The sequence below is a fragment of the Leptopilina boulardi genome, unplaced genomic scaffold (genome assembly GCF_019393585.1).
Source record: "Leptopilina boulardi isolate dan_hultmark-lab unplaced genomic scaffold, ZJU_Lbou_2.1 LbouV2_59, whole genome shotgun sequence".
In the NCBI taxonomy this organism is placed as follows: Eukaryota; Metazoa; Arthropoda; class Insecta; order Hymenoptera; family Figitidae; genus Leptopilina; species Leptopilina boulardi.
In genome coordinates, this window is record NW_026138004.1 from 580,863 (window position 1) to 604,295 (window position 23,433).

The following is a 23,433-nucleotide window of genomic DNA, read 5'->3' on the forward strand; positions in this document are numbered from 1 at the left end:
TGGGGTCAATTCTGAGATCAGATTCGGATTCATCACATCAAAATTCTTCAGAAAAGTCTGGTTCTTAATTCTAAAGTAGAGGCCAAAATTTTATCAGCCTGTACTAAGAAAAATATGCTATTGAATCCACAGTAATTCTGCCATAGGTATAAAAATTATTGATTCAAAAGCATATGCTATATAAATTTGTATAATATTTTATAGATTCTATAGCATATGCTTTTGAATCAATAACACAGAAAATTAAAAGGCATTAAAATAAGTTGCAACGCTTATTATTTTAATGCCTTTTAATTTTCTGTAAATTTTTATACCTTTGGCAGAAATGTTGTTGATTCAATAGCATATTTATTCTTAGTGTGTGTCATTATGAATTCAGTATTTGGTAGTATATTTCTTTGAGAAAATCGGTTTAATGGAACATCTTTAAAAAAATTAATTTCGAACAAATACAAATCCGTTACATATATAATCATCGTTTTTGATCCGCGTAAAAAAAACAAACTAATAAGCAATATACAATAAAGATGAAAGCCGCACGGATAGATAATGAAATATATTTAATTGTTGTTAGTAAACGAAGGTTGTTATTGTATTCCTAACAAGAACACAATCTAGCTGGCATCAAACAATCTTATCGCACTCGAGTGGAAACTGCATCGATACAGGAGTCATCTATAACGTGTGCTTATCTCTAGTGTGACAGTCTGTACGAGAACTGCACTGAATAGCTTGCCTCGAATCGTTTAAATCTCATTTAAGCTCTGTTCGCACGAATGGGTCTGGGAATATCTAGAGATTCTTATCACCTTCTAGACAGAATTGGATTTTCCAGCAGCTTCAATATATATATATATTAACATATATAACCAAAATAGTAAACTTAATTATATAAAATATTTCATCCATTAAGATAAGATTAGGTTTATAAAGGTAGAATTTATATAAAATTGTATAATTATAAATCTAATTATTTGTTATCTATAAATAGGGAATATAATTTTAATAACATTCCATATTCATTTTTGATGCATTAAAATTATAAATCATAAAATTATTACTTACCGCATAAGTTATGATGTAATTTTTTTATTAGAATATAGTTAATCAATGGGGTGGTAATTTTTCAAATAACCCCCCCACTTTATAAATTACCCTCTTCAATTATGCATTATTCGGTCAAAGACCTGAATCTTATTTCCGTTGAGCATATATAAAGAGGGGGGGAGAATCTAGTGAGTCAAGTCACTTCCTCATGTTCCAATTAACCCAAAAGCTCATGCTGCGTTTTACTTCGTCAGCTATATATCGTCTTTGGATGTATGCTGATCTGTACAATCGTCTCTCGATATTATACAGATCCATTTTGTTTAATTGTGTGTGTTAGGATAAAAAAATATGTAAAAGATTTTATATCAATTTCTCGAAAGTATTCCCGTCTACAAACAAATTATGAATTATATTTTATTGTCCATAGAGACATAAAAAAAGAATACTTTCTCAATTTTTATTAAAAAGCATAAACGATATAAAGTTTTTCTTTTTTCTTTATCTGTGTGAAAAAAGAAATGCTATCATTTTTATGAGCAACTTGGTAAGAATGATAAGGTTGTAAAAAAGCACTATAAAGCACTTTAATAAAGGTTCCCTGACCTTGCTTATAGTATGAATAAAAAGCAAAAAAAAAAAAAAAAAGGAAAAGAAAAATGAAAGGTAAAAAGTGTATAATGAAGCGTAGGAGTAAAAGTAAGCTGTAATCTAGCACGTGCCTCGTCTCACCAAATCGCAGCCATATTCCAAGGCAAATGAGAGATGCATAATCCACGGTTCCACCAGACTCAGTGAGCTGGTAATGAAGCGTTTTAAATGCAGCCTTTAAATCAGCAGAAAAAATGCATGATTCCTGTTAAATGTTCTCTAACAAAAAGGGCAAAGGTATAAAGCTCCAATATAGATTGCATAAATTATGGAATTTTTTTGAGTCAAACATTGACGTTATAGTTATTACTTTATTAAATTTGATTATTTCAACAAAATTTTTATATAAAATATAGAAGAAAATAATTTTCTTTTTATAATTACCTAATTTTTATTTTTTTTTAAATTAGAATAAAGAATTTTAACAACAACTAGGTTGGCTCAATACTTTCAATGCTAAACACTAATCTACGCAATGCTGAGGTGAATCTTTGTAAATTTATATCAAAAAAGTTAACTTGATCAGAAACTGTATTAGCCTCTCTACTAATCCTATTAATTAATTCATTATTTCCATAATTAGTTCTATGAAAAGTCACTCGAATCGGCAAATAGTTTCTATTATTTCTTGTTGGAATGGCCAAATAAATTACAGATAAAAGAGGAGGACATTGAAAAAAGCCATTCAAAACTTTATATAAAAAAACCAAATCTGAATAAAGAAATCTTGACAATACAAATGGAACATTCAAAACATCACGCAACTTATTATATTCATGGAAATGACTATCAAATGGTAAATTAAGTTGTCTTGCAGCAAATCTGAGAAATTGATTCTGAACACGTTCAATTCTAATAATATTAAAAACATACATTGGTGATCAAATAATAGAGGCATATTCAAGTATCGATCTGACAAGTGTAAAGTATAGAACTTTCAGTGTATTAACATTGTGAAATACAGATGCAGATCTCATTACAAATCCTAGTGATTTTAGAGTTAAAATAATCCTAAAATTGATTTTTAGCTGCTTTGGTAGCTTCTTTTAGAGCTTATTTATTTTATAAATTATCTTTGATGATAATAGGTTAACAAATTTGATGATAAAGCAAAATAATCATTATAACTAATATTTCTTTTCTTCACTATCTGTTATCTATATTTATAGTCTAATATCTTATATCATCTAGAATTTATATTTTGTCTATAAAAAATTATATTAGTCACCATTCTAATCTCTTCATCCAAATGATACTATCGGTTATTATCTCGTACAGCTTCAAGTTCAGGATGCTGAAGTCCACTTATGATCAACAATTAGAAGCTTGTAAAAGTATCTAAAATGTTTTTTTTATAATCTGATCAATAAAGCAAAAAATATCTTTTGGATGGAAATTGAATTTTTTTTGTTCATAAAAAAATTTCTGATTTGTTGATCAGCATTGACTACAGCATTGTTAAAGTGTGATTTATACAATTCTCATATTTTTCGTTAAAAATCTCCATTTAAATAGAATTATTGGTAACATTTTTATATCCAATTGTGGAATTTTGTTAATTTTTTTAATTTTATCCATTTTATCCACAATTACCATAGCAGTCGTAAAATTTACCTCATCGTTCGTAGGTTCTCTTGCATGACAATGAATGTGGAAAATGCGTTTTCAGAGAGCAAAAAAAAAAAGAAAAGAGAAGCTTTTCCGATTTAATCCTTTAACATGTAATTCCACTTTATCCCCGTTTAGCAAAGATAGAAAGCGAAGGTAAAGGATTTTTATCAAATATGTAAAACAACATGACGTGGCCCGTAAAGAGAGAAAGAGAGAAAGAGAGAGAGAGAAATAATATGTCAAAGAAATATGCTTTTCCGAGAATATGAATAAGTTTTTAATAGATATATATATGTTAAACATATGATGGTTAAAATAATGTCATGTTTTTGATATTTATATGCCATTCATTCTGAATGTTTCACGATAATAAAAATAGAAAAATACAAGATACTATTTTTTGCCAATACCATTTCGAATTGTATTTTTACAACTTTCACTGTTAAACGTTCACAAGAATATAAACACTATATGCAAAATACAAAGTCCAAAGATTAAAGAAAAAAAAAAATGTCGTTATTTTACTTTCATTGTTAACTAAGTGAAAATATGCTAATACTATTCAGCCATGTTTCTCCTTGAATTTTTCACTCAGAAAATATGCGCAAAACATTTAATTTTTCTGCCATTATAATTTTCAATTTTATTTTTTTTTGTTAAATTCTTCACTAATCATGGAAAAAACGCTTCATTACTAGGCAATGGTCTTTGTATATATAAAATAATGTAAAACCTTAAGCTGGGCAATATAAATTTTCCCCAACGATAATAAGTATACCATAAAGTTTATGATGTTACGTAATATTTTTTATGACGACGTTAATGTTTGAGGCGTCTGCACCATAATCATGGGTAGTTTTCGTAGTAAATTTTATCATGCAAGTTAAAACCCACGGGAAAAGAGAAGAGAGAGAGAGAGAGAGAGAAAATATGATAGGGTACAAAATTCGATTTACGAGAATTGTGTGTCGTTCTGTTGTGTTTGTATGTGTATTGTATGTACTAGAGAGAAAAAAAAGTACAATTGGGGCGCAAGGCTGTATGATTGAATTCTATGGCTCGCTGTTAAATCTCTGTATGCGACATAGTGCATATATTTGTGATTTATGTTCCTTCCTCTGCGATTATTACCTCTCTCACAGAGAAGGCGGTTTACGAGGTCGACCTGACATAAAATTCATTTTATAAAACATGTAACAAGCATTGGACTAAGCGCTTCTTTTTTATATAGAAAATTAAAAAAGAGTTTGTATCTTTTCTTAGATTCCTAGAGGAATTATTTTTATCTTCTCAATTTTAAACATCTTTGCCACAAAATGAACTGAATTTTAGGTTAGAGGCTTTGAATTAAAAATTATACTAAAATGGATGTTTAGGCAGAATCATTAAAAACACTTTTTCCTCCACGGTGCCTTTTAAATCGATTTAACCTAAAGTTTCTGGTACCTGGAATTTTTTTCTTGATTTCAATTCTAGATGATAAATACATCATTTTTCAATAAAAACGAAAATCTTCTAGCCGTTTTTGAAAAAAGTCGATTTGAAAATTCAAAATGACAAAAACTCTATATTTCTGCAAGGAATATTCATTTTAGAAAATATTTCATCAGATGTAATTTGTAGATATTAAAAAAAGGATTTTTTTTTGTTTCTACCAATTTTCTCTACAATTAATAATTTACCTGAAAAACGAAAAAAATTAATATAACAACAGGTTCATTACGTCCTGTCGCCGGTAGATGGCAGAAGCATGCACGGAGCACAATTTTTGTTTTTCAAAGTATAATTTTTTATAAGTGTCGAACGATCTCTGAAATTCTTTGGCATTTAATTATCGCCCTATAAAAACGGCATTGAACGTGAAAATAATGATAAACATTTATTTTAATAGTATATTTTGCCAAAGTTGAAGTACGCAATGTTTATGATAAACGATTTTTAAAGAAATAATTTTTTAAAATGAAGAATTCTACAATTTTTTGCCTAAAATTTTGTTTTATAATTTCTTGATTAATGAAAACTACAAGAAATATTTTTAAGGCGAAAAATTATAAAATTTTTCATTTTAAAAAATGGTTTCTTTAAAAATCGTTTATCATAAAAGTTGCGTACTTCAGCTTCGTATATTTTGAGCATTTGTGATAAAAAATATTTTCCTCTCGAAACACGGACAACTTTTATATAATCAGCCAAAATGCCAAGAATCCTTATCTTATAAATTTCAAATCTAAAAGATTATGCAAATCCATACAAAAATGCGATTGAAAAACGAAAATTAGGAAAGTAATATAATAACATCTGCGACTTTGTGCTCCCTGCATGCTTCTGCCATCTGACAGCGGTAAGGCGTAATGAACCTGTCATTATATTACTTTTTTTTTCGTTTTTCCTGTAAATTATTAATTGTAGAAGAAATTGGTATTATAAAAAAACACCGTGCCTCATTATGAATTATTATTGAAGAATGAAAAAAATTAACAGAATTTCTGAAATAACTCAAAGGGCATAAACATATGTGGACAAGGGAAGAACGATGAGAGGAATTAACCTGCTTTTTGACAGAACAGACGATTCGTGCCGTTCCGGAGGGATGTCGTCTTCACCAATAATTCACGACACTCTCGTATAGTCCTCTGGCGGTTTTGAAATGAGAACGCGAAACCACTGACTCCACAGGGCGAAACCCACACAAACCAAGATGGGGTTACAGAGTCAGATGCATAATATGTATATATGTATATATGAAGCAAATTATAGATAAAGGTATGTGGGCTACTCTGCTATCCTATATATATATATATATATATATATATATATATATATATATGTAAACGTGTACAGTTATAGTCGTTTAGGTCATCATTTATTATGGTGTTCCAAGTCTGGAAATTAGTAACCTGAAAGCGTTTGTGTGTGTGTGTGGAAGTGAATCGGTAATATAGTGTTCTCTTAATTTCCGTTTACTCACCAACCGATTGAATGTGTATTTCAACTCGATTTCCGGACCAGTTCAAGAATCCAATCGTCTTCACACCTGCACCTAACGACGACCCAGTTATGAAATCGCTTTTCCGCGTGCATTTCCTAACACTAAGTAACCAATGTATTAAGTTTCATGAGAAACTTTAGATATATTGGGTCAAATTATTATTGAACTGATGATAAAATACTCCATATTGTCAACTTTGATATTTCCAAAATGTGTCAGGATTTGTATATCAATTACAATTATATTAAAATAACTACAAAGAACTAAAAATTAATATCCAAGGAAAAAGGAAGCCATCAATTATAGAAAAAAGAAAATGTTATGGAATACTGAGGGAGAGAAAGGAATTTCCGGACAGGAGAAGAAGAATTAGATTCAAGCGTTTCTGTCATTCGCAGATGGAATGTTCATATCATATATATATATATATAGGTTTTCTGTCTTTGCGGATGAGAAGATCTTCTCTCGTTTCCTTCTCTCAATATCAAGAATCCAATTGTCTGTCGGTTTCTATCGAGTTCAATGGACAAACCCGGGAGAGAGAGAGAGAGAGAGAGAGAGAGACGATACGCTGTTGAGGCAATACAATATATATATTTCCTCATAAATAGACATTCGATTACATTCCCAAACTGGAGAGAGAAATTTTATATATAATATATTAGCTTTTATAAATGAAATTCATAGAAAGCACAAACTTTTCCCCGCGTAATCTATATCTACTCGAAATCACACATATATAAGCTTTTATATAATCTTCAATTTTATCCTTAAATATATTCGCGTCTCGAGAAATCATTTTTCAAGGTGCTCAAATAAAATTTACTACTTTGAGTTATGGATTTCAAATGCTCTGACAGATCAATCAGAGTGAAAGATCGGAATCCTTTGACTATATATATGTGAGAGAAAACTGAAAAGGTTGGAAGTCTGAAAAAAGATTAAGGAGGAGGATGTAAACATCAGAAAAAAGGTATAGAAGGGGAGTACTTACATTAGGGCTAAAAGAATATATATATATATATATATATATATGCTGTTGCATCTCTGAAATTTAAATCCTCTTGAATTTACAAAAGGATAAATAAATATTCCACTGCATTCGTTTTTGACTGTATGTATAGAAAACAGATTCTTTGCCGTCGTAATACACAATTTGATTAAAAAGTTAGGAATTTAAGAAACCTCTTTTGAACACTTTTTTGTGTCCTAAAGATTGTTTAAACCTTTTTTCTAATGTGCTGTTTGACATTGCACGGTGCGCCAGAAGGAGGTTTAAATAAAAATGAATTGGCACTTAAAAATTCCTTTTGATTATGGTTCTAAGATGAATAAAAAACTTTTCTCAATAGGTTTTAAAATCAGCTTACGTGCCCAATTTAAAACAAATTGAGTTTTAAATATTTAAAAATAGTGTTTTATGTGGAACCAGAATTTATTTAATGTATACTTATATGCGTATAGATAAAAGATGTTTTAGATTTGGGTTCATATAAATTTATTAACAATGAAGTTATTTTCTTGTTTCGTTTTTATATTTATGCATTAAGAGTGTCGAACGGTATCTGAAATTCTTTGGCAAGAAGAGAGCTTTAATTATCGCTCTGAACGTGAAATAGTATTGATTTTAAAATACTTTTTTCTCGAAACACGAACACTTTTAACAAAATCAGCCAAAATCCTCATCTTATAAATTTCCTAAATCCAAAAGACTGTACGAATCCATAGGAAAATATGGTTGCAAAACAAAAAGTAGAAAAGTAATCTAATAACAGCTGCGACTTTGTGCGCCCTGCATGCTGCTGCCATCTGACGGCGGCAGGAGGTAATGAACCCCTCATTATATTACTTTTCGTTTTGCAATCGTGTTTTTGTATGGATTCGTATAATCTTTAGGATTTAGGAAATTTATATAAGATAACGATCTCTAGCTGCTTTTGTAAAAAGTGTCCGTCTTTCGAGAAGAAAGTATTTTAAAATCAATGTTTATCATTTTCACGTTTAGTGCCGTTTTTATAGAGCGATAATTAAAGGTCTCTTCTTGCCAAAAAATTTCACAGACCATTCGACTCTCTTAAATAAATTTTGTCACTCTTAAAATCGTTCTTTTAACATTATAATTTAATTTTTTAAAATTGGACACACAACACTACAGCAATATAATTATTTAAATGTAAAATTGAAAATAAGTAATTATTTTATCATTTATTACAGTATTTATTAGATTAAATAAATTCTGATTCCCCATAAAACACTGTTTTTATATAAAAACTCAATTTTATTTAAATCGGGCACGTAAACTGATTTTAAAAACTATTGAGAAATGTTTGTTATTCATCTAAGAATCATAATCAAAAAGAATTTTCTAAGTGACAATTTATTTTTATTTAAACCACCTTCTGGCGCACCGTGATTGATAATCTAGTATTTTTTAAAACTGATAACGCAGGAATAGAACGAAGTTGAAGTAGTGACAGAGTTGGAGCGCCTCGAAGGCAAAAGTCTTACGACAGTTCTGAAGGTATAAAGGGCTCCAAAAGAAGGGTTACGGATTTTAGTGGTTAGTAGTTCCCCAGCTTTTTTATTTTTGTTTACCAACTCTAAACCTTGGAATGCGGAAGCCATGGTATCTGTATGCAGATTTTCCAAAATTCCCTAAAAAAAATAATAAAACAGTTAATGTATCGGATTGTGAAAATTTTGTAATGTGCTGAGAAGAATACCCAATGCTTTATAGAAGCTAAGGTAATTAAAGTAGTTACATGCTCATTAAAACACAGCTATCTAAGATAATTCTTAGTGTATAGCTTTTAGATATACTCTTTCCAACAATGTAGCATTTAAAGTCATAATCGCCAACAAACGCGGCTTATCACTTCTCGTAAAAGATAAAATATGACATTTGTGGGAAGTTTTGTTAAAACCTAACAAAATAAAATTTGATTTAGAGGTAATTCTAAAGTTCAACAACAATATCAGATTGTGAATGAGTGACTCTAAAAACTTTGACATTTGTAAAATGTAGAATAAATTATTTAATACCCTCAGCAATGTCATTTATAGAAAAGGGAAAATAGCGAAGATATAGTAGAAAAGATTTCTGACAAATCTTTTTACCAGACTTGTACAGTTTTGTTAAATATGATTGTTAATGTCTTTGTCAGCTTGCACTGAGAAAATATTCTATTGAATTAATAGCATTTCTGCCAAAGGTATAAAAATTATTATTGATTCAAAAGCATATAAGCTATAAGAATTTATAAAATATTTTACAAATTTTATAGCATATGCTATTGAATCAATAATTTTTATACCTTTGGCAGAAATGCTGTTGATTCAATAGCATATTTTTTTCAGTTTGGTACTTGGTCTAAAGTACTGATAATCAAGTAAATGTAATTCAAATGGTAACTTCTTTATAAGGCTATTAATCTTCAGATTTAAGGAACATTCCTAAAAAATTTAGTCGTGAATAGGTGTAATACAGTATTTGTATGGATCAAAATCAACCACTTTTGCATAAAAATTATCCATTCGTTTAGGGTAAAAGTTTCTTTAATTACTCGATTGTAAATGCTTGGTGAAATGCTGCAAACCACTGTTTGAAGTAGGATTAAAATTTTACGATTAAAAAAAGTTGTTTGTATAGCAATTAAAAACCTCTTGTGATTCTCTCCAAATTTTAAAGTTAGAATTTAGAGGCTAAATTTAAATTAAGAGGCTAGTGATGATCTAAAATTTTACTCGAAATAATTTAGTTTAGGTTCTTCTATAGCATTACATATTATAGTTTTAAACTTTTATAACATGTTTTTGATGGAAGTTTTCATATTAACCCTATAGAGAAGGTATTTCGAAAAACTATTACGATTGAAAACAGAAGGACGGCCAAAGTAATCAGCATCTTAATAGGTTTAGCGAAGTGAGTTTTCCAGGTTGATGGTTCAGAAGAGTTTATGCTGCAGCCGCTCCGACATAACAGACTTTTAGTTTTTGGTCTATTTTCGATTTTTAACACTCACTGCTCTTGATGGAAATTTCGATATTATAACCTTTATATATAAGAGATCATCAGAAACTATTATATTAAAAAAAAAGTCTACATGAAAAAAAGTATAGAGGAGTTCAAAAATTCAATTTTTTTTTAAATTCTTGATCCTGCTGCAAGGTTTTCTATATGGCTAATAAAAATATATACAGAAAAATGTAGACATATCTCTGCACTCTTTTAAAGAAGAAATTAACTGTAAAATGATTTATCTGACATATCAAAATTTGTGATGAAAGCATATATGTTGAATATCAAGCGAGTTTCCGCACTTTATCGCCTCAATCATGCCTTTCAGCACTCTTTGTAAATTATGCAAATCAGGTCTCATGCGAGAGAAGAAAGCCAAAAGGAAATTGGATGATGAGATATTAATTTTAGTGCATGAGCAACCGAGCAGTTAATCTAAATCGAAGCTCAATTTAATTAAATCTCTCTCTCTCTCTCTCTCTCTTTCCCTCTCGTGACCGAAAAATTTTCAGTATTTTTTTCAATTATAGAATTTCAAACTGTGAAATTTCATGCATGATAAATTTAGCAGATAAATCATTTATTATTACTCCTATATAAATGGCTAAAAATATGTTTGAAAAAAGTAAGTTATTAATAAAAATTGAATAATCAAATATTGAAAAAATGTAATAAAAAAAAAGTAGTTTCGATTTTTTATCGGTATATTCGTTTATTTGTATAGTCACCCCTTCATTGATGCGTTTAAGTGCTATATACCCACGAATCTAATATGAACGTCAAAAGTGTAAAATGAAAGAGCGAATTCGCGCCAAGTTGAGGGTGGCGATGTTTTCCTGCCTCGTTAACCCTGTTGAATTTCAGCCGAGGAGGGTTGGCGCACAAGTTGACCAATGAAAGAGAAGCGAAACGATCCAATGGATGCAAAGTAAACTGCTTTCAACTTTCGAAAACTATTGAACTCTATATATGTGAGAAAATTCTACACACATGTGTGTTTGTATACTCTCATGATTGGCATAGTAGAAAGAGAAGTGAGGAGAGATGAAAGCAAACCTTCAAGGGATGGGGGAGACTATTCGACACACAGAAAAAAAAAATAGAAATTGAATTCAATTTTACTCTGTAGAGAATATTTTTGAAATCAACAGCTTCTTTTTAAACCAATTTTCGAGACCTACTGTTTATATACATGGAGAAAAAAAAGTTGGATAATATTTAGTTACTTTATGTCTACTTTCTTGAAATTTATTTGTTTAATGGACAATACATAGTTTCAATCTACCTTAAGGGCTATGTCAGTGAGGACCAATAGAAAGAAAACACTAATGAGTTTTTCTCTATTTTTCATTCTAATTAATGAAAAGCGCGTGAATTATCTCCAAATTTCAAATGGCCTAATACTTAATTGACCTAAATTTAATTGGCCTTAACCCCTTCGCTGTGAAGCAAAAATCGTGTTTCCGTGCCACCAGTGTGCAAAAAAAAAATTTTTTTTTTAAATCTTATATTACCATATTGTATGTTTTTATTAACATTAATATTATATTAAGTAAAACTATTTTATTTTTAAGATGCTGCTATAGCGGTCATGCACACTGGTGGCACGACTTATTTTTGCCTCTATAGAGGTCAGTAACAGTGAAGGGGTTAAAGTTGTATGGACTAATTATTACTTGGCCTAAACTTCATTCAATCTAATCTTCATTTGTCCTAATTCTCATTTGGCATAATCTTAATTTAACATAATAATTTTTATTTAACGTAATATTTATCTGCCCTAAATCTCATTTGGCCTAAATTTTCTGTAACCTAATACTTTTTTAGCCTCATTTTTATTTAGCCTAAACACCATTTTCCATAATTATCATTTGAAATAATTTTCATTTGAACTAAACGCCGCTTAAACTAATTTTCATTTCATCTAAACCTAAAATCTAATTCTCATTTGGCCTAATCATACTATAACCTAATTGTTATTTGTTCTAATATTTATCTTTCCTAATTTTACTTTATCCTAATTGTTACTTATTCTAATATTAATCTAACATAATTCTTAATTGGCCTTAATCTTAATGCAACCTAATTCTCTCTTGGCCTAATTCTCATTTGGCCTAAACTTCATTTTTCATCCGCTCATGAATGCAAAGCATGAGTGAAAAAATGACAAAACATATTTTTGTTCTTTTCTTTCTCATGCTTCGCGTTCATTAGCGGGTGACAAATGAAGTTTAGACCAAGTGAGAATTAGATCAAATGAGGATTAGACCAAGAGAGAATTAGGTTACATTAAGATTAGGCCAATTAAGAATTATGTTAGATTAATATTAGAACAAGTAATAATTAGGATAAAGTAAAATTATAGGCCAAATGAGAATTATATTAGATTAATATTAGACAAGTAATAATTAGGATAAAGTAAAATTAGACCAAATGAGAATTAAGTCAGATAAATATTAGAACAAATAATAATTAGGTTTTATAAAGATTAGATGAAATGAAAATTAGTTTAAGCGGCGTTTAGTCCAAATGATAATTATGGGAAATGGTGTTTAGGCCAAATAATAATTAAATCTAATAAAAATGAGGCTAAAAAATTATTAGGTTACAGAAAATTAAGGTCAAGTGAGATTTAGGGCAGATAAATATTACGTTAAATAAGAATTAGTTTAAGTTAAGATTATGCCAAATGAGAATTAGGGCAAATGACGATCAGTACAAATAAGCATTAGATTGAATAAAGATTATGATAAATAAGACTTAGGTCATATACATATACAGATTAGACCAAGTAATAATTAGTTCATTCGACTTTTAGGCTAATTGAATTTAGGTCAATTAAGTTTTAGGTCAATTAAGTTTTAGGTCAATTTAAAATTTGGAGAAAATTCATGCGCCTCAATGGATTCAAATAAAATGTGGTATCCATGGTAGTTTACGGTCGCTAATAACGAATTTGAAGTCAGATTTTCAAAATGGCGGATCCAATATGAACGGCAAATTATTCAAAAATTGGTCAATTTTCAGAAATTTTCTTAAATATTTGATAGATTTGGATAAAATTTGTTATACTTGGATGGTTTTTGATTTCACTGATTACTAAAAATACAAGTCACAATGAAAATAAATTAATTCGTACATATGTACACGTCTGATATATGTTAAAATATTTATAATACCATTATGGACATTTAGCCAATTGACAGAATATCTATATTTGTTTATAATGTAAAGAGAAAAAAATAAGTGTGCGCATTAAGAAATTTATATGACATTCGAAACAAGCCATTGAAAATTTTATGTCATTATCGATTTAAGTTTAAAAGATACTAGGGATACTGAAAAACCGATAAATATTTTTCACAGAACTAAAGTACTATAAATCCGTCAACTGGTGAAACACTCCAGATAAAATATCGGATTCTATATAAGACGCGCGCGCGCGAGAAAGAGAGAAAAAAGAAAAATCTCTTATATATAAAGAATAAGGTATGAGCTTGGGAAAATGAGGGGTAAAAAAAAAAATTGAGAATCGAGGATAAGAAATTAAACCAAAAAAAGAAGAAAAAAAAATATATAAAAACACTGTGGGAAATAATAATAGGAAAAAAATCCTCCAGTACAAAAGAAATATTTTTCTTTTTTTTTTTTTTTTTTAATTTCAAAAATACCTCTAACCATTAGTCGAGAAGCATTTTATTTTCATGACTCTATATATATATATATGTATATATTGGTATATATTGTTGGAACAAACATTTTGCAACGATAAATTTCTAAAGGAAAAAAGTATTTGCACAAGGATTTAACTCTCTGTGTTTTTTCGTTTATATTAGCATAAATCCCTTTAGACGTAAATGGTGTTACATTTTAAAATAACCCTCTTTCAGTTTTATGCAACTCTCTCACCCTCTTTCCCCCCCCCCTCTCTCTCTCTTTCATTAATTTCAACAGTACTCAGAGATTTTGTAATAATTTCCATTAATTACTTCATGTTTTGATAAATTTAATTTGAAACATTAATTACTAGAGTTTGTTTATGAATCGAATAATTTATAATTTTTATTTCGTCTAATTCTAATTTGAGCTAATTTTTAATTGGACAAGTTTTTATTTGACTTAATTCTAATTTAACTTAATTCTTAATTTGGCCTAATATTTTTTTTCGATCAAATTCCAATTCGAACTAATTTTAATTTGTCCTAGTTTTTATTTGTCCTGATTCTAATTTAAACTAATTCGTAGTTGATCTATTCTTTATTTAGCCTAATTATAATTTGGCCTAATATTTATTTAACTTACTTTAAATTTGAGCTAATTTTTATTTGCCCTAATTCAATTGGACCTAATACTAATTTAATTTAATTCATTTTTGGCATAATATTTTTTATTTGACCTAATTCTAATTAGGAACTACTTTTTATTTGGCCTTGTTTTTTGGACCTAATTCTAATTTAATATAATTCTTTTTTTGATCCAATATTTTTTATTTGACCTATTTTTAATTTAAACTAATTCGTAGTTGATTTATTCTATATTTAGCATAATTCTGATTTGGCCTAATATTTATTTAACTTAAATCTAATTTTAACTAATTTTTCATTTTGCCTCTGTCTTATTTGACCTACTTCTAATTTAACTTAATTTTTTTTTTGACTTAATATTTTTTATTTGACCTATTTCTAATTCGAACTAATTTTTATTTAGTTTAATTTTTAATTGTCCTGATTCTAATTTCAACTGATTCGTAATTGATCTATTATTTATTTAGACTAATTATGATTTGGTCTAATATTTATTTAACTTAATTCTATTTTGAGCTAATTTTAATTTGGTCTTTTTTTTTAAACTAATTCTAATTTAACTTAATTCCTAATTGGCGTAATATTTTTTATTTTGCCCAATTCTAATTTGAGCTAATTTTTATTTGGCCTCGTTTTTGGACCTAATTCTAATTTAATTTAATTATTTTTTGGCCTAATATTTTTTGTTTTACCTATTTCTAATTCGAACTAATTTTTATTTGGCCTAGTTTTTTTGGACCTATATCTAATTTAACTTAATTTTTTTTAGCCCAATATATTTTAATGGATCTAATTCTAATTTGGCATAGTTATTTTTGTACTTAATTCTAATTCAGCTTAATCTTACTGTATACTCTAATTCTAATTTGGCCTAATTCTTACTTTAACTAATTTTGATCTAATTCTTATTTAGTTTAATTCTAATCGAAATTTTTCATAATTCTTCATTAGTATCATTTTCTGTTGAAACTAATTGTTATTTGGTAAAATCATTATTTGTCCAAATTCTAATTATATCTAATTCTTGTTTTTATTCTTTATTTAGCCTAATACATATTTGGCTACATTTTTATTTAAACTAATTCTAATTTGTTCTCATTCCTATTAGGCCTAATATAAATTTTATCTAATTCCTATTTAGTCTAATCGGCATTTTTCATAATTCTCCATAAGTCTATAAAGTTTTATACTTTTTTTTTATTTGGCCTAATGGTTATTTGGTATAATTCTTATTTATCCCAATTCGTATGTTTTCATAAATAAAAATGGTTAAATAGTAAATTAATTTAAAATGGGAAAATCAATGATTAAGAGAAAATTATTTCTTTGAATTGTGAATTAGGTTTAGCGAAAATTAATATTATGCCATATAAGAATTAGGCAAAATTAGAATTATAGATAAATTTTAGGTTAATGAAGAATTATGATATAAAATAACGATTTGGTCGCACATGAAAATAAGGTTAAATAAAAATTAGATTTAAGAAATTTAAATAAGGCCAATTAAGAATTAGACCGTATTGACAATTGTCACGTTTCAAATTCAGATTAAATAAATATTTTGTTATTTGATATTAGGAGAAAATGCATACGTTTCGCTGTATAACGATAATTGTTAAACGAAGTACAACTTTTTTTTTTTTTTTGCTAAAAAGAGAATTTGTAAATAAAACTTTTGCTCGTCAGTTCTCTCGCTCTCTCTCTCTGAAAATTACAGAAAATTTTTTTCCAACTCCCACAGCTTAACGCATTTAATAAATGACCGCTAATTTATTATTAATGAAGATTGTAATTTTTCCGCACGCTGTTATATAAAAGTTGAATGTAATAAAGTACTTTTTATGATCGCGTAATTAAATATGAATGAAGAGGGGTTTAAAAAAAAAGAAAGAAAAGAAAAAAAAACACCGAAAAGAAAAGAACTGTGTTCATAAAGCATTTAAGAATGAGTTGAAACTTTCTGAAATGCAGTTTTAGAAAGTTTTTCTTTTTTTTTTTTTTTTGTTCACCACTTTCATGGAAAAATGTGTATTCTTCTTTAATTCGTGAGTATGAGGCAAAGAGAAATGGAATGAGATAAGTTGAGCGAGGAATAGATGGAGATAGTTTGATGAGTGCTCATTAAAGTCGTAGGTTTGGCGATGGTTTAATACAAAACCCCGAGTTAAACTCACAGAACTGAAAGAGAGAGTGAGTGAGTGAGTGAGAGAGGGGGGGGGGGGTGAATTGCGGTCGTAAAACGTCGTTTATATCGTCATAGTACTGCCTTGAATGCCAAGATGACAATTTATACACCCCCTACTTGAAGTTTCAAGAGAGAAAGAGAGTTCATTGTGTTTTTTTTCTTTGTTAATTTTACATTTATTATTTACAAATTTAAATTGTTTAATTCACATTATATACTCAAAAAAATAACACGTATAGAAAAAATTTGCCATTTGCAGCGAATAATTTGCTGTCACATTAAATTACGTTAGCCAATATATAGGGACAGCTAACAAATTTTGCCGTGGGGTCAAAAAAAGTTTGCTGTGACAGTAAATTTTTGAAAATTAAGACTGATATTGATTATCATAGCAAACTTTTTCGTTGTCATAACAAAAAATTTAACTGTGGTTACTAATTTTAATAGATTATATATAAATTATTAAAAATTAAATTTTTTAAATTTATTTTTTAAAAACGTTTTTTTTATCCTTAAATTGTGGTTTTGTATTATAAAATTTAAATGTTTACAAAAAATATACGCGACTTTCAGAAAAAAATTTAAACCATGAAATGAAATGAATTTTAAATATAATTTTTTCTTTTGTAATTATATTTCAAATATATATATATATATAACAAGCAAAGGATGCCTTTGAGTTTTTTCCATGAGTCTCGTGCACAATTTTTGTTGTTTTTTAATTTTTTACATTAAATTTTTCATTCTACAAATTATAAAACAACATAAATATTTATAAATTGAAATAGTTGAAGGAAAAATTGAATTGCCTTGTGTATGTAGAGGAGAATTGTCAATAAAGTATTTATAACTTTGTTAAGCAGAATAAAGAAGGACAACTTCCTCTTTAGAGTCAGATAGTTTAAAACTAATTTAACATATATATAAAATCAATTTTAACTTTTGTCAATTTATACCAGTCATAAATTAATTATAAACAAAATGGTATAATAATAAAAAATTGAAAAAAAAAATTAAAAACAATAAAATTTACTACACAAAAAATATAGTAACTACAATTTTTTTTTTTAATAAATGTAATAAATCAATTAATTATATTAGTCATTAATTATTTACAACTAAAATAGTATAACACCGCCCGACACAATTTATGACCCACAAAAAAATTTAACATTTTCGGAAACTAGGACCCAAAAAAAAATACCCGTATCTGACCGTTTTGCTAGATCAAGTCATTTGTGGTTTTTAGGGGTGAAAACAACCCCTAAATGAAAAGTGACAAGATATCATTTAAAAATTATTAATATTTTATAAAACTTGGTATCTGGGGGTTTTCGGGGTCACTGATTATTATTAATCTAATGTTAGATTTTCAAAATTCAAAATGGCGGATCCAATATGGCGATCAAATTTTTAAAAAGTTATTAATTTTTTATTTTATATCCGCCATTTTGAATTTTGACAATTTAACATCAGATTCGTCATCAGCGACCCAAAAAACTCATAGATATCAAGGTTTAAAAAAAATTTAATAACTTTTTAAAATTTTGACCGCCATATTGAATCCGCCATTTTGAATTTTGAAAATCTGACTTAATAATCAGCGACCCCGAAAACCCCCAGATACCAAGTTTTATAAAATATTAATAATTTTTAAAAGATATCTTGTCACTTTTTATTTAGGGGCTGTGTTCACCCCTAAAAACCACAAATGACTTGATCTAGCAAAACGGTCAGGCACGGGTATTTTTTTTGGGTCCTACTTTCCAAAAATGTTGGATTTTTTTGTGGGTCAAAAAAAAAAAGTTGAATTTTGTCGGACGGTGTAATAATAAAAAATAAAAAAAATTTTAGTACAAAAAATATATAGTAACTATAATTTATATTTTTTTATGAATGTGATGAATCAATTATATTTTTTTTCTTTTTGGGTAAAGAATTGAAAGTTTTATTTTCATTATCAGTAGAAAAATGCTGACATTTCTATTATAAAATAACGTCTGTAAAGATATTATAATATTGTTCATAAATAAACAAGATAGCATTTTTTTTTTAAATATTTTTTTCGTCTTTATCAATCAATAAAGAAGTAATTATTATCTATATTAATAATATTTTATATTGGACTTTATATTCAATTAATCCATTTTTTTTTCATTATAATGATAATTTTGTAATTATAGATATCTTAATCTTTTATATATTTTATATAACTATACTGTTATATAAAAAACATTTTTTAATAAAATTATTAATATTATAGCCTAGATTTAGTCAAATAAAGTATTATTGTAATTTTTAGATTTAGAAGTACTTTTGTACGAAAGGGCATGTCCCGTTATATTTCTAAATAAATAAATAAATTATTGATGTTGAGACTTCTTTTCTTAATTTTTTTTTGAATAGTATTGGAAAATTTTGTATATACAATTGTACACGGAAAAAATTAATTCAGTATATTTTACAAAACTGTGACGGAGTAGCGGATACAGCTCTTTACGAAACTGAGTTTTGTAAAATGTGATGGATATTTTCGGATAAACTACAGAACTTTCGTTGTTTATGCTGAATATTTCTGGAGTTTATCCTGAATATTTCGTGACATTTTACAACACTCAGTTTCGTAAAGAGCTGTATCCGCTACTCCGTGATAGTTCTGTAAAATCTACTGAATTCATTTTTTCCGTGTATAGTGGATTTTTATAAAAAAATGTTACCAATCTATTTTTTTTTTTTTTTTTGATAGTTTTATGGCAAACTGAACAATATTACTGTATTAGATATTTTATGAGTGAAATAAATATAAAGTTGTGAGATTTTAAAAATCTCCGGATTTCAAACATGACTTTATGACGAATGTCCGTGATATAGAATGAAATTCAGTTTGGTATATAGCCAAATATAGGAAGCAGTAGGTGCGTGAAACGAGATTCAAATAGAAAAACAATCGGTTACTAAAAAGATATTTTTTTGCGAAAGCGAAAATTTTCACTATTTTCATATGCATATTTACATGTTATGTTTATACATTGCTTTTTCACACATATATACATATATAATCTTCATTTATTTAATAATAAATTAAATATTTTATTATTTATTTAATTAATGAATTAATAATTTATTACTCTTTCAGTTCATTATTTTATTGCTATACTTCAAACATATTGGAAATCTGTATTATTAATATAAAATTAACAATATTCTGATGATAACAATCATATATATTACGATTTGCAAATTTACATTAAAATTAAACAATCATAATTTATAACTAAAATTAATTGATGAGATGAATTTATTATATATGTCTCTTTTAACAATACAAATAATAATTTAAGATATTTTCTATGTGCGGTTTTAATTATTTCAGTTATATCGTGATATTTTAAAATTCTTTTTTAAAAAAAATTATAATTATAATAGACATTTTATTAGTAAAATTATAAATCTGTAGCGTAAAAAAAAAACGATGCAATTTATCAATTTTATTTTTATTTATTTATTTATTTATTGAAAATATACGGGCAAAGCCCATTTGTACAGAGTACTATAGAGATACATTGTATGTGGTTTGTATTAATTGGCTGCGTTGTTGTTAAGGTAGTTGAAAATCAAAATTCGCAGATTTTTAATGAAAGTTGTGAGTGAATTATCGAAGAAATCAATGCTGTTGTTAAACTGGTTATTTTGTAAATTTTTGATTTATTTTTGCTTGATATGTGTTACGATTTATTAGCTTAGAGGTAAAAGTGATTTAAGTATATAATTTAACGACCAAGGTTCGATTCTTCTTGAAGGTTAATTTTTTAGCGTTTCAAATTTTTTTTTGGAATTACTCACAATATGAAATATTACTATTCTTGTTATCGTTATAATATTTATTATCATTATTTTTATTATTAGTATTATTTTAATAATAATAATAATAATAATAATTATTATTATTATTTCTTATTATTATTATTATTATTATTATTATTATTATTATTATTATTATTATTATTATTATTATTATTATTTACTTTTTAAATTAAATTTTTAGTTACAATAAAAATTATTTTATAATTAAAAAAAATTACCTCCACAAAGAATTGAACCCTGGATGTCGAGTCTGCAAATCGAGCATTTTAACGCTAAGCCACCGATTCACTTGATAGTATTTTATTCTTTTTATGCGCTCGCGAGTACTTTATCGTTTGTTCTTAAGAGAAACAAGTTTTATTAGATAAAAAATATATAATAATATCAAATATATTACAATTTGAAAATTTACATTAAAATTACACATTCATAATAATTTATAATTAACAATAATTATTGATAAGATTAATTTATCATACGTTGCTTTTTTAACATTATATATAATTTAAAATTTCATATACATTATGCGTCATATTTTAAAATTTGTTGAAAAAAAAAATATAGGTATATAGAAATTCTATTAGTAAAATTACAAATAAACCATCAACGGAGATACGGGAAAAATAAAAATTAAATAAATAAATAAAAATGTTGCCAGGAAACTCTCTGAATCTATTAGTATATAGGAAAATGTATCTGATGTTAAATTAATGGTACACAGCTGAAACATGTTCACATTTCGGAAATCAGTTTGATTAATGTCGGTGGATCGTGTTGGTGACAAGACTCCATACGAGGAGACAATCTTGTCAAGGAAATTACACATATCTTGATTTAATAATAATTAGATGGAATATAATCTATATTTAATTACTCCCTTTTTTTGCAAAATAATAATATAATTGCAATCCAAAATAATTTTAATTCCTCTGGTCCTTTTTCTTTCTTTTTTTTGTGGGAAACGAAAAACAAAATTAAAATTTCACTATTGTATATTACATACACATATTACACGAGAATATTGAAAAGACGTATGAATACTGAAATATTGTGTGCGGTAAAATATATCTACTACAGAAACTTTATGAATTTTTTATGTTCATGATGAAAGTTGTTGGGCAAACATTTATACCAGATGTTGAACGCAATATTCTGTTATTTTAAAAACTTGATATTTTCTCCTCGTCGTGTTTTACAAACTTCAAACACGAATACATCCATCAAAGGATTTTCACATTGAGTAAATCATGAGAAAAAAAAATATATTCCATAAAAGTAAAAAAAAAAAGGAACAAATAAAATTTGTTCTGTCTATAACAAATATTAAAATACGATCAAAATAGAACTCGGAAAAATTTACGACATTTATTCTTGATTTGATAAGTTTCTTTTTTTTTGTAATTTTTAAAAAAATGGAATTTTTTTTAGTAAATTAAATTTTAATTTTTGAATATCCCGCCACTAAAGTGTCGCCCTCTGTTGAATGATAATACATTGGAGTAAGAGAATAAGAAGAATTTTCGACTTCTCTTACTCTTATTGGTTACCATGGTAATTAGTGTGGTCGTATTTTAAGTACAAGACAGTTTTTCTTTTTTTTTTATTAAAATTCTTTAGGGTAGCCCCATTAGGGAAAAGTCAGGGAAATTTTTTTTTGTCAGGCAAAATTGTAATCGATTTAAATTTAACTTCATTCTAATTCTAATCAACAAATTTACAAATTATTCGAATTTCAATTTGTGCAAAATTTTAATTGATTTAAGTTTTAAACTATCCAAACTTTAATTAATTTAAGTTTTAAATTATCCAAATTTTAATATGTTTAAATTTTAAATTATCTCAATTTTAATTCGTCAAAATTTTAAGTTAACCAAATTTCAATTTGTAAATTAAATTAATAATTTAAAATTTGGACAAATTAAAATTCGAATAACTTAAAATTTGGACAAATTAAAATTTAGATAATTTAAACATATTAAAATTTAGAAAAATTAAAATTTAAATCAATTAAAATTTGGACAAATTGAAATTCGGATAATTTAAAATTTGGACAAATTGAAATTCGGATAAATTTAAAATTTAGACAAATTAAAATTGATATAGTTTAAAACTTAAATTGATCAAAATTTGGACAAATTGAAATTTTTCCAAATTTTAAGTTATCCGAATTGATATTTGTCCAAATTTTAAATTATCTAAATTTCAATTTGTCCAAATTTTAAATTACCCAATTTTCAATTTATCCAAATTTTAATTGACTTAAGTTTCAAAATATACGAATTTTAATTTATTTAAAAATTTTAAATTATCCGAATTTCAATTTGTCCCAATCGAAAATTTAATTTGTCCAAATTTTAAGTTATCCAAATTTCAAAATGTAATTTAAAATTTGGACAAATTGAAATTTCGATGATTTAAACATATTAAAATTTAGATAAATTAAAATTTAAATCAATTAAAATTTGGACAAATTGAAATTCGGATAATTTAAAATTTAGACAAATTAAAATGCGTATAATTTAAAACTTAAATCGATCAAAATTTGGACAAATTGAAATTTTTTTAAATTTTAAGTTATCCGATTTTCAATTTGTCCAAATTTTAAATTATCTGAATTTCAATTTGTCCAAATTTTAATTAATTTAAGTTTCAATTTATCGAAATTTTAATTTGTCCAAATTTTAAATTATCCGAATTTAAATTTTTCCAAATTTTAATTCTTTTATGTTTCAAATTATTCGAATTTAAATTTATATAAATTTTT

At 26.7% G+C, this 23,433-nt stretch overlaps 2 protein-coding genes across 2 annotated transcripts in view; both read left to right on the forward strand.

Annotated features, from left to right (window-relative positions):
- Positions 1-23,433, forward strand: part of LOC127290321 (E3 ubiquitin-protein ligase MYLIP) — a 210,653-nt gene that overhangs the window by 24,365 nt on the left and 162,855 nt on the right. The window lies entirely within an intron of this gene.
- LOC127290329 (histone H2A-like) overlaps positions 21,595-23,433 on the forward strand; it is a 365,622-nt gene continuing 363,783 nt past the window's right edge. The window contains exon 1 of the mRNA XM_051318831.1: positions 21,595-21,599. The gene's annotated coding sequence lies outside the window, so the exon portion shown is untranslated. The remainder of the gene's footprint in view (positions 21,600-23,433) is intronic.